Consider the following 12,605-nt stretch of genomic DNA (forward strand, 5'->3'; position numbering starts at 1 on the left):
TTTCGCCAAATTTCCATTTTTTTTGCAAATAAACGCAGGTAATATCAAAGAAATTTTACCACTATCATGAAGTACAATATGTCACGAGAAAACAATGTCAGAATCGCCAAGATCCGTTGAAGCGTTCCAGAGTTATAACCTCATAAAGGGACAGTGGTCAGAATTGTAAAAATTAGCCGGTCATTAACGTGCAAACCACCCTTGGGGGTGAAGGGGTTAATACCTAAGAAGACACGGAGGCAAATTGTGGGAGAGGGGCGTCTCTAGGGTCCCTATAAATAAGCTCCAGCCCTACCCAGTCATATGTGTTGTCCTATCCATACCATCTGGGGGACAGAGAGAGAGAGAACATCAGAAACATCCACGAAAGCTGTGAGGACTATCCCGTGGTGCTCAGCAGGGAGGTACTACAACACACAGGCGCTAGTAGGAAGGCTACTGATTTCCACCTGGATAGGGGAACTCTGGATGTGCCTTCGGACCGGCCGGACTCAGCCTGCCCTGTGAACAGTACTCTGGATGCTGAAGTCTTCAGTAAAAGGTAAAGAGACTGCAACCTCGTGTCCTCGTTATTTACCGCGCCTTTCACCATCACCATCTACACATCTGGGAAGCCCTGGGGACATACTTCACCTGTGGGTAGGTATACCATCTAGCTGCCACAACATCACCCCAGCGAACCCCTCCGCAGTGTCGGTCACCCTGCAAACTACACCCCTTTTATTGGACGCCCCTCAAAGGGCCACGGACCGGGTCGGGCCACCGTGACATTCCCAGATCTGAGACAGAGGTACCCGGTACAGAGTACCCCATTGCCCTTACACATGGGGGCGCTCCAGGGACACATACGGCAGCAGCTGCTCAGTATTGGGGAATCAGGTGAAGTAATAGGGACACATACGGCAGCAGCAGCTCAGTATTGGGGTATCAGGTGTAGTATTAGGGACATACGGCAGCAGCGGCTCAGTATTGGGGTATCAGGTGCAGTAATAGGGACACATACGGCAGAGGCTCAGTATTGGGGTATCAGGGGCAGTAATAGGATCACATACGGCAGCAGCGGCTCAGTATTTTGGTATCAGGTGCAGTAATAGGGACACACGGCAGCAGCGGCTCAGTATTGTGGTATCAGGTGTAATAGGGACACACGGCAGCAGCGGCTCAGTATTGTGGTATCAGGTGGAGTAATAGGGACACATACGGCAGCAGCGGCTCAGTATTGGGGTATCAGGTGCAGTAATAGGGACACATATGGCAGCAGCAGCTCAGTATTGTGGTATCAGGTGTAATAGGGACACATACGGTAGCAGCGGCTCAGTATTGGGGTATCAGGGGCAGTAATAGGGACACATGGCAGCAGCGGCTAAGTATTGGGGTATCAGGGGCAGTAATAGGGACACATACGGCAGCAGTGGCTCAGTATTGTGGTATCAGGTGGAGTAATAGGGACACATACGGCAGCAGCGGCTCAGTATTGGGGTATCAGGTGCAGAAATAGTGACACATACGGCAGCAGCGGCTCAGTATTGGGGTATCAGGGGCAGTAATAGGGACACATACGGCAGCAGCGGCTCAGTATTGGGGTATCAGGGGCAGTAATAGGGACACATACGGCAGCAGCGGCTCAGTATTGGGGTATCAGGTGCAGAAATAGTGACACATACGGCAGCAGCGGCTCAGTATTGGGGTATCAGGGGCAGTAATAGGGACACATACGGCAGCAGCGGCTCAGTATTGGGGTATCAGGGGCAGTAATAGGGACACATACGGCAGCAGCGGCTCAGTATTGGGGTATCAGGTGCAGAAATAGTGACACATACGGCAGCAGCGGCTCAGTATTGGGGTATCAGGGGCAGTAATAGGGTCACATACGGCAGCAGCGGCTCAGTATTGGGGTATCAGGGGCAGTAATAGGGACACATACGGCAGCAGCGGCTCAGTATTGGGGTATCAGGTGCAGTAATAGGGACACATACGGCAGCAGCGGCTCAGTATTGGGGTATCAGGGGCAGTAATAGGGACACATACGGCAGCAGCGGCTCAGTATTGGGGTATCAGGGGCAGTAATAGGGACACATACGGCAGCAGAGGCTCAGTATTGGGGTATCAGGTGCAGTAATAGGGACACATACGGCAGCAGCGGCTCAGTATTGGGGTATCAGGTGCAGTAATAGGGACACATACGGCAGCAGCGGCTCAGTATTGGGGTATCAGGGGCAGTAATAGGGACACATACGGCAGCAGCAGAGGTTCAGTATTGGGGTATCAGGTGCAGTAATAGGGACACATACAGCAGCAGAGGCTCAGTATTGGGGTATCAGGGGCAGTAATAGGGACACATACGGCAGCAGCGGCTCAGTATTGGGGTATCAGGTGCAGTAATAGGGACACATACGGCAGCAGAGGCTCAGTATTGGGGTATCAGGTGTAGTAATAGGGACACATACGGCAGCAGCGGCTCAGTATTGGGGTATCAGGGGCAGTAATAGGGACACATACGGCAGCAGCGGCTCAGTATTGGGGTATCAGGTGCAGTAATAGGGACACATACGGCAGCAGCGGCTCAGTATTGGGGTATCAGGTGCAGTAATAGGGACACATACAGCAGCAGAGGCTCAGTATTGGGGTATCAGGTGCAGTAATAAGGACACATACGGCAGCAGCGGCTCAGTATTGGGGTATCAGGGGCAGTAATAAGGACACATACGGCAGCAGCGGCTCAGTATTGGGGTATCAGGTGCAGTAATAGGGACACATTCGGCAGCAGCGGCTCAGTATTGGGGTATCAGGTGCAGTAATAGGGACACATATGGCAGCAGCGGCTCAGTATTTTGGTATCAGGGGCAGTAATAGGGACACATACGGCAGCAGTGGCTCAGTATTGGGGTATTAGGTGTACTAATAGGGACATACGGCAGCAGCGGCTCAGTATTGGGGTATCAGGTGCAGTAATAAGGACACATACGGCAGCAGCGGCTCAGTATTGGGGTATCAGGTGCAGTAATGGGGACACATACGGCAGCAGCGGCTCAGTATTGGGGTATCAGGTGCAGTAATAGGGACACATACGGCAGCAGCGGCTCAGTATTGGGGTATCAGGGGCAGTAATAGGGTCACATACGGCAGCAGCGGCTCAGTATTGGGGTATCAGGTGAAGTAATAGGGACACATACGGCAGCAGTGGCTCAGTATTGGGGTATCGGGGCAGTAATAGGGTCACATACGGCAGCAGCGGCTCAGTATTGGGGTATCGGGGCAGTAATAGGGACATACGGCAGCAGCGGCTCAGTATTTTGGTATCAGGGGCAGTAATAGGGACACATACGGCAGCAGCGGCTCAGTATTGGGGTATCAGGTACAGTAATAGGGACACATATGGCAGCAGCGGCTCAGTATTTGGGTATCAGGGGCAGTAATAGGGACACATACGGCAGCAGCGGCTCAGTATTTTGGTATCAGGGGCAGTAATAGGGACACATACGGCAGCAGCGGCTCAGTATTGGGGTATCAGGGGCAGTAATAGGGACACATACGGCAGCAGTGGCTCAGTATTGGGGTATCAGGTACAGTAATAGGGACATACGGCAGCAGCGGCTCAGTATTGGGGTATCAGGGGCAGTAATAGGGACACATATGGCAGCAGCGGCTCAGTATTGGGGTAGCAGGTGTACTAATAGGGACATACGGCAGTAGCGGCTCAGTATTGGGGTATCAGGGGCAGTAATAGGGTCACATACGGCAGCAGCGGCTCAGTATTGGGGTATCAGGGGCAGTAATAGGGACATACGGCAGCAGCGGCTCAGTATTGGGGTATCAGGGGCAGTAATAGGGACACATATGGCAGCAGCGGCTCAGTATTGGGGTATCAGGATGAGGAGTTTGTGCAGGTTGGAATAGATGGTGATGGGGCTGGAATATGAGAAGTGAAATGTGTCTTTGTTGTATTCTCTGCAGCCGAGTCCTGGCTGGAAGAAGTTGTCATGTCGGTCTGGGCCAGATGGAAAAGATGGGAAAAGTGAACGATGCCATCAGATAGGACATCAGCAGTAAGTCATTATCTGTAACTGTGCTGTGATCTCTTATATGTTCTGTAGGGCTGGTATCTAACACTGACCATATGGCGATAATATCAATATTATTTTCTATATAGAGATTATCTTCAGTAACAGCACGGTCATCTGCTGAGGTTCTCCTCCACTATTAGGGGCGTCACTGAGTTGTAATCAAGGTTACCTGGTTAGGGGCCCACTCAGAAGCTGCGCCCCCCTGAACCAAAACCCTAGCTACGCCTCTGCTTCTGCTGTTCGCATTGGTGAGAGAACCCCCGGCTATTAAACTCTGGACTAGTGGGGAGATAAAGGGCTTTGTGCATCGCTCTGTGGAAGGAAGGGCGGCATTGGATGGAGATGACCTGTTGGGATTTCTTGGGGATACAGAGGAGACACTGTTAAACGTTAATTTAACATATACCGTATATACTCGAGTATAAGCCGAGATTTTCAGCCCAAATTTTTGGGCTGAAAGTGCCCCCTCGGCTTATACTCGAGTCACGGTCGGCGGGTGAGGGGGAGAGGGCACTGAGGCATACTCACCTAGTCCCGGCGCTCCTGGCGCTCCCCCTGCCCGTCCCACGGTCTTCGGTGCCGCAGCTCTTCCCCTGTTCAGCGGTCACGTGGGACCGCTCATTAGAGAAATGAATAGGCTGCTCCACCTCCCATAGGGGCGGAGCCACATAATTAATTTCTCTAATCAGCGGTGCCGGTGACCGCTGACAGAGGAAGAGGCTGCGCCACCGAAGACCAGCTGTCCGGGGGAAGGAGCCAGGGACGCCGGGAGCAGGTAAGTATTACATATTTACCTTCCCTCGTTCCACCCGCCAGGCGCCGCTCTGTCTTCGCGTCCTCTTGTTCTGACTGTTCAGGTCAGAGGGCGCGATGACGTACTAGCGTGCGCGCCGCCCTCTGCCTGATCAGTCAGTGCAGAGAGACGCCGGGACGGGACGCTGAGGAGCTGCAAGCAAGAGAGGTGAGTATGTGTTTTTTTTTTTTTTTTATTGCAGCAGCAATGGCACAGATTTATGTGGATCATCTATGGGGCAACGGTGCAGAGCACTATATATAAGGCACAGCTTTATGTGGAGCATCTATGGGGCAACGGTGCAGAGCACTATATGGCACAGCTTTATGTGGAGCATCTATGGGGCAACGGTGCAGAGCACTATATATAAGGCACAGCTTTATGTGGAGCATCTATGGGGCAACGGTGCAGAGCACTATATGGCACAGCTTTATGTGGAGCATCTATGGGGCAACGGTGCAGAGCACTATATATAAGGCACAGCTTTATGTGGAGCATCTATGGGGCCATAATCAAAGGTGCAGAGCATTATATATGGCACAGCTATCTATGGGGCCATAATCAAAGGTGCAGAGCATTGTATATGGCACAGCTATCTATGGGGCCATAATCAAAGGTGCAGAGCATTGTACAGGTCCTTCTCAAAAAATTAGCATATAGTGTTAAATTTCATTATTTACCATAATGTAATGATTACAATTAAACTTTCATATATTATAGATTCATTATCCACCAACTGAAATTTGTCAGGTCTTTTATTGTTTTAATACTGATGATTTTGGCATACAACTCCTGATAACCCAAAAAACCTGTCTCAATAAATTAGCATATCAAGAAAAGGTTCTCTAAACGACCTATTACCCTAATCTTCTGAATCAACTAATTAACTCTAAACACATGCAAAAGATACCTGAGGCTTTTAAAAACTCCCTGCCTGGTTCATTACTCAAAACCCCCATCATGGGTAAGACTAGCGACCTGACAGATGTCAAGAAGGCCATCATTGACACCCTCAAGCAAGAGGGTAAGACCCAGAAAGAAATTTCTCAACAAATAGGCTGTTCCCAGAGTGCTGTATCAAGGCACCTCAATGGTAAGTCTGTTGGAAGGAAACAATGTGGCAGAAAACGCTGTACAACGAGAAGAGGTGACCGGACCCTGAGGAAGATTGTGGAGAAGGACCGATTCCAGACCTTGGGGAACCTGAGGAAGCAGTGGACTGAGTCTGGTGTGGAAACATCCAGAGCCACCGTGCACAGGCGTGTGCAGGAAATGGGCTACAGGTGCCGCATTCCCCAGGTAAAGCCACTTTTGAACCATAAACAGCGGCAGAAGCGCCTGACCTGGGCTACAGAGAAGCAGCACTGGACTGTTGCTAAGTGGTCCCAAGTACTTTTTTCTGATGAAAGCAAATTTTGCATGTCATTCGGAAATCAAGGTGCCAGAGTCTGGAGGAAGACTGGGGAGAAGGAAATGCCAAAATGCCTGAAGTCCAGTGTCAAGTACCCACAGTCAGTGATGGTGTGGGGTGCCATGTCAGCTGCTGGTGTTGGTCCACTGTGTTTCATCAAGGGCAGGGTCAATGCAGCTAGCTATCAGGAGATTTTGGAGCACTTCATGCTTCCATCGGCTGAAATGCTTTATGGAGATGAAGATTTCATTTTTCAGCACGACCTGGCACCTGCTCACAGTGCCAAAACCACTGGTAAATGGTTTACTGACCATTGTATTACTGTGCTCAATTGGCCTGCCAACTCTCCTGACCTGAACCCCATAGAGAATCTGTGGGATATTGTGAAGAGAAAGTTGAGAGACGCAAGACCCAACACTCTGGATGAGCTTAAGGCCGCTATTGAAGCATCCTGGGCCTCCATAACATCTCAGCAGTGTCACAGGCTGATTGCCTCCATGCCACGCCGCATTGAAGCAGTCATTTCTGCCAAAGGATTCCCGACCAAGTATTGAGTGCATAACTGAACATTATTATTTGATGGTTTTTTTGTTTGTTATTAAAAAACACTTTTATTTGATTGGACGGGTGAAATATGCTAATTTATTGAGACAGGTTTTTTGGGTTATCAGGAGTTGTATGCCAAAATCATCAGTATTAAAACAATAAAAGACCTGACAAATTTCAGTTGGTGGATAATGAATCTATAATATATGAAAGTTTAATTGTAATCATTACATTATGGTAAATAATGAAATTTAACACTATATGCTAATTTTTTGAGAAGGACCTGTATATGGCACAGCTATCTATGGGGCCATAATCAAAGGTGCAGAGCATTGTACTATGGCACAGCTTTCTATGGAGCATCTATGGGGCCATAATGAACGGTGCAGAGCATTATATATGGCACAGCTTTATGTGGAGCATCTATGGGGCCATAATGAACGGTATGGAGCATCTATTTTTAATTTTGAAATTCACCGGTAGCTGCTGCATTTTCCACCCTAGGCTTATACTCGAGTCAATAAGTTTTCCCAGTTTTTTGTGGCAAAATTAGGGGGGTCGGCTTATACTCGGGTCGGCTTATACTCGAGTATATACGGTATCTCATTTTTGGAAGCAGGTTATTTGGGGAAAATAATATGAAGCTCCCTACTCCAGTTCTCATGATTAAAAAACTAAGAATCTCCTTAACCCCTTTACACCCGAGGGTGGTTTGCACATTAATGACCGGGCCAATTTTTTATGCCCTTAAAACAGAGAAATATGTCACACAAAATAGTTAATAAATAACATTTCCCACGTCTACTTCACATCAGCACAATTTTGGAACCTACATTTTTTTTGTGTTAGGAAGTTATAAGGGTTAAAAAGTAACCAGTGATTTCTCATTTTTACAACAAAATTAACAAAACAATTTTTTTTAGGGACCACCTCACATCTGAAGTCACTTTGAGGGGTCTATATGACAGATAATACCTGTAGCATAGCGCCTAATACGTGTCTTGGGGGACAGTCGCTTGGCACGGGATTAACGCACTCAGGCACGGTTTTCTTATAAAACACAGTCTCTTAGGTTTATTTCACACAACATAAACCAGATCCTCAGGAACTTGATAACAGCATGAACACCGTCTGTACATTTTCAGCTTTATCACAGAACCTCACTGATCCCGATCAGCATAACACACGGATCTAGTCCGTTAACCGTTGGCGACCTTCACAGGTTCCTGGACACCTCTTGGCCTCAGTGGTGCCCCAGACCCAATGTATCTCTTTCTTTCTCTTTGACCCCGGTCAGTACAACACACGGATCTCCATCCGTTACTAGTTGGTGCCGCACAGGTTAAAGAATACCTCTCCTCCTCAGAGATATCCTTCAGACGTTCTCACTGACCCCGGTCAGTATTACCCTCAGTTATCAGACCGTTCCACACACTGGCATGTGCCAGGTCCAAAGCCCCACCATGTGCTTTCCAGGGAGACAACACTCCCAACACATGGGTTCTCCAGGACCTTCCAGCACAGACCATTCAGGTCCACACCCAGAGCTCATGTGACCAAACCTCAGTCACATTATATGCTACTAACCACTCCCCTAGATGGGAGTGTGTTTGGCTAGTTTGAACCGCCCATCTCTCAGAACTAGACCTGCCAATCTCCCTAGCTAAACAACACCATCCACATGTAGGACTACAGGTCCCAGAACATCCTTGCTTCAGGCCGACAGTGCAGAGTGTCTCCCTCTGCGACACACACACCGGCCATTCACCATGCCGGACTTTGACTCATCACCACACTTATATCTGCGATTGCCATGCGTTCCTATAGCCTCCATACGCCTCCATGCGCACTCTGGGAAGCTCATACAGCGCCCCCTACCTGCAACATAGGTCACTATACTACATACCCATAAGTGACACCATTCTAAAAACTGCACCCCTCAAGGTACTCAAAACCACATTCATGCAGTTTATTAACCCTTCAGGTGTTTCACAGGAGCAGAAGTAGCGTGGAAGGAAAAGATGAACATTTAACTTTTTAGTCATAAAAATGATCTCTCAGCAACAATTTTTTCATTTTCCTAATGGTAACAGGAGAAATTGGACCCCAAAAGTTGTTGTCCAATTTGTCCTGAGCACGCTGGTACCCCATATGTGGGGAAAAAATACTGTTTGGGGGCACGTCAGAGCTCGGAAGGGATGTAGTGACGTTTTAGTATGCATACTTAGAATGAATGGTCTGCGGGAATCATGTTCCAATTGCAGAGCCCCTGATGTGACTCAACAGTAAAAATTAAAAAAATTAAAAAACACAAGCGACATCATTTTGTAAACTAGACACACAAGGAACTTGTCTAGATGTGCCCCCTTCTTGTAACTAATCTACTGTTTCCTGTAAATCTAAGTAAATTAGTAGTGCATGGAGGTGTGGTACAATTTGAAGCAATTTTTCATACAGAGGCCAGGTTTCTCGGGGCAGGTGTCACATTGATAAATGGCGTCCTTGCGTATTCCCCTTTTGTAACACACTCAGCACCTTTTTGGCGCCTTACCTTTTTTTCCAGTTTGAGGAACCTCCCCTGGGAAATGCTGACCTGGTATGACAAGAGCACCTTCAGTTCCGGCAGTGCTGGGGCCCGATCCTTCCTGAGTGCCAAATATCAGGGCCTTAACCACTACCTCCTGGAACCGAAGGTACGACGTATCGATGTGGCGTGACAGCAGGAAAATATTGAGCATTTTCATCTGCACGGACAGCTTTTTGTACCACACCTTGGCCTTTCTTGAAACACTGTACGGTTGGAGGAGTTGATCAGAGAGATCAACGCCCCTCCATGTTTGTTGTACCCCAGTACACAGTCCGGTTTGCTGACCTGTGTAGCGGTACCTCGTAGAGTGCTAAGGGCGATGCCATCACCGTGTATGGTGGTCAAAAGAAGGACATCCCTCTTGCCCTTGTACTTGGCCACCAGCTGGTGGTCGCTACATTGGGCTCTGCTGTCACCTTTTCTGAGCATCTGCCCAAGTAGCGTTTTCGGGAGGCCTCTCTGATTTTTGCGGACAATACTGCAGGCTGCGGTACCTCATCCAGAGAGGGATTTGAAGAGTGGGATTCTAGAATAAAAGTTATCGGTGTAGAGGTGATAACCTTTATCCAGCAGTGGGTGCACCAAATCCCACAATTTTCCCACTCACTCCCAGGACAGGGGGACACTCAGGGGGTTCAATCCTGGTGTCCTTCCCTTTGTATACTCTAAAGCTGTAGGTGAACCCTGAGGTACTCTCACACAGCTTGTAGAGTTTGATTCCATACCTGGCCCTCTTGCTGGGCAGGTACTGACGGAATCTGAGCCTTCCGTTAAAATGAACCAAGGACTCATCCACGCAGATGTCCCTTTTGGGCATGTACACTTAACCAAACTTTACTGAAGTGTTCGATGACTGGACGAACTTTGAACAAACAGTCAAAGTTGGGGTCATTTCGTGCAGGACACTGTGCATTATCGGAATAATGCAGAAATTTATGGGTGGCCTCAAAACGCGTTCGGGCCATGACCATTCCGAACACTGGAGTGTTGTATAAAAGATCAACACTCCAACATTGCCAAATTTCTGGCTTCTTCAGGAGCCCCATATGAAGGCCCAGGTCCCAAAACTGCATCATTTCAGCTGTGTCTACAGGAGATCAGTTAGAATATGATGAACCGGGGTTTTGCGCCAAAAATTGATGAGCGTACATATTAGTTTGCTCCACCATGAGGTTAATAAAATCCTCAGAGAAAAAAACTTTTAAAAAGTCTAGTTCTGTGAGGCCGGTGGTGTCAAACTTGATTCCTGATTCTGACACAAAATCAGGAATCAGTGGCTCGTAATTTTCAGGGGGCTAGGTCCATACGGGGTCCAAAGAGGGGGGCGCTGGTTCATCTTCAGGAGTGGGCGCTGCCTCATCTTCTGTCCAGGGACGTCTATGTAGCGGTTCCGTAGGACCCGAGGAGGAACAGGATGAAGAATCCGAAAAGTAAAGAAATGTGGGATCCTCTCCCTCGCTATTAGTGTCGGAGGCAAGGAAAGCATATGCCTCCTCCACTGAATAGCGCTGTTGGGACGAACGTGACGGGCAGGATATTTTTTGTGTGAATATGGTGCTTTGTGTGTATGTGGGGGGATAGTGATTGCAGCAAAATTGTCTGAAAACAAAAAGCTAAAAGAAAAAAGCTAGCAGGGAGAAAAAATGCCTGTGAAAAAAATGTCTAAAACAGCAGGCCCTACTCTGAGAAGTGAACTGTGACACCTATCAATAATCGGTGGCTGCTGGATGTGCACACGGGGGTGTGGCGCAAGGGGGGTGTAAAAAACAGAAAACAGCAGGCACGAGCTCTGATAAGTAAACTGCGTCATTTATCAAAGAGCAGTGAAAGTAGCAGTCACTAGGGAGCGCCAGGAAAGCGGTGAATGAGGTAAATTAATGAACGGTCCAATGCAGCTCCAGCCGTAAACCTCCAATGGAGGATAGTATCTGGGACAATGTAGAAAACGGTCAAAGGAGCAGAAAGAACACAAGGTAGTAATTTCTTAAGCCGACAACGCGTTTCGATGGTAAACAGTCTTCATCAGGTGGCAATTTATTAATTAAAAGACAGGAAGGGGTATATATGTGACAGGCGACCAATCAAATGGTCAAAACAATTAAACACATGAAAAACAAGTCACATGACAGAATAAAATTAGGGGAAAAAAACTCCAATGCTTCTAACAGTACCAGTCCACATTATGAACAAGTCGTCTATAGAGTGCAATTTTGCTGGATGCCAGGTCCGACTGCGAGATGAAGACGGATTCAAACGCCCCCATAAACAAATTTGCTTAACTGGGGGCAAACTGGGGGTCCTTGTGTTCTTTGCGCTCCTTTGACCGTTTTCTACATTGTCCCATTTATCAAAGATCGACGGCTGCTGAATGTGCGCACGGAGGTGGCGCAAGGGGGGTGAGAAAGAAAAGCGAGCCCGAATGTTAAGCGTCACCAATCAATGCTCGGCAGCTGCTAAATGTGCGCACGGAGGTGTGGTGTAAGGGGGTAAAAAATGGAAAACAGCAGGCATGAGCTCTGATAAGTGAACTGTGTCATTTATCAAAGATCGGTAGCTGCTGGATGTACGCCCAGGTCACATGGAAGGAATAGTATGTTTGATGGCAGAAAGGGGTTAATATTGTTGGGTTTACTCCAGTTACTCCTACATGGCAGAACCCAAAGTTGCCGGAAATATTCAGGTCAGAGGGCTTTAGCCCCGGAGACGAGCAGGGAGCCTACTTATAGATCAGCTTCAGTTGGATGGAGTCTTTATAAGGTTTCAGCAGTTAAGAGGTTAATTCCAGCTACCACATAAGGACTTTTTTCAGTACCTTCAATTGAGACAGGCATGGCATAAACAGGAGTCCTGTACTCCGCTGAGAACCCATAACCATTTATTGTTTTCTATGGTAGGGAACAAGGATTGAAACTTAAAGGGAAGGTACCATAAAAAAAAAAAAAATTAGCAATTGAAAAAATGTTTAAAATGTCTTAAAAATTATCATCATTTGTTTATGATTTAGGAAAATATGGAAAGTAATTTTAAAAGGTTTGGTATTTCCACTTTTAAACACTAGGGGGAGCAGCTACTGAAATTTGACAAAAACCTAGTGTACAACTAGCTCACATTACTGCACTGCAGAAAATATGGGTGGAGTCTGCAAACATGGGGGAGATGTCTCCTCTCCTCCCCTCCTGGGTGTTTGCTAAGAGACCATGACAT

Source organism: Ranitomeya variabilis, chromosome 4, assembly GCF_051348905.1.
Source record: "Ranitomeya variabilis isolate aRanVar5 chromosome 4, aRanVar5.hap1, whole genome shotgun sequence".
NCBI lineage: Eukaryota > Metazoa > Chordata > Amphibia > Anura > Dendrobatidae > Ranitomeya > Ranitomeya variabilis.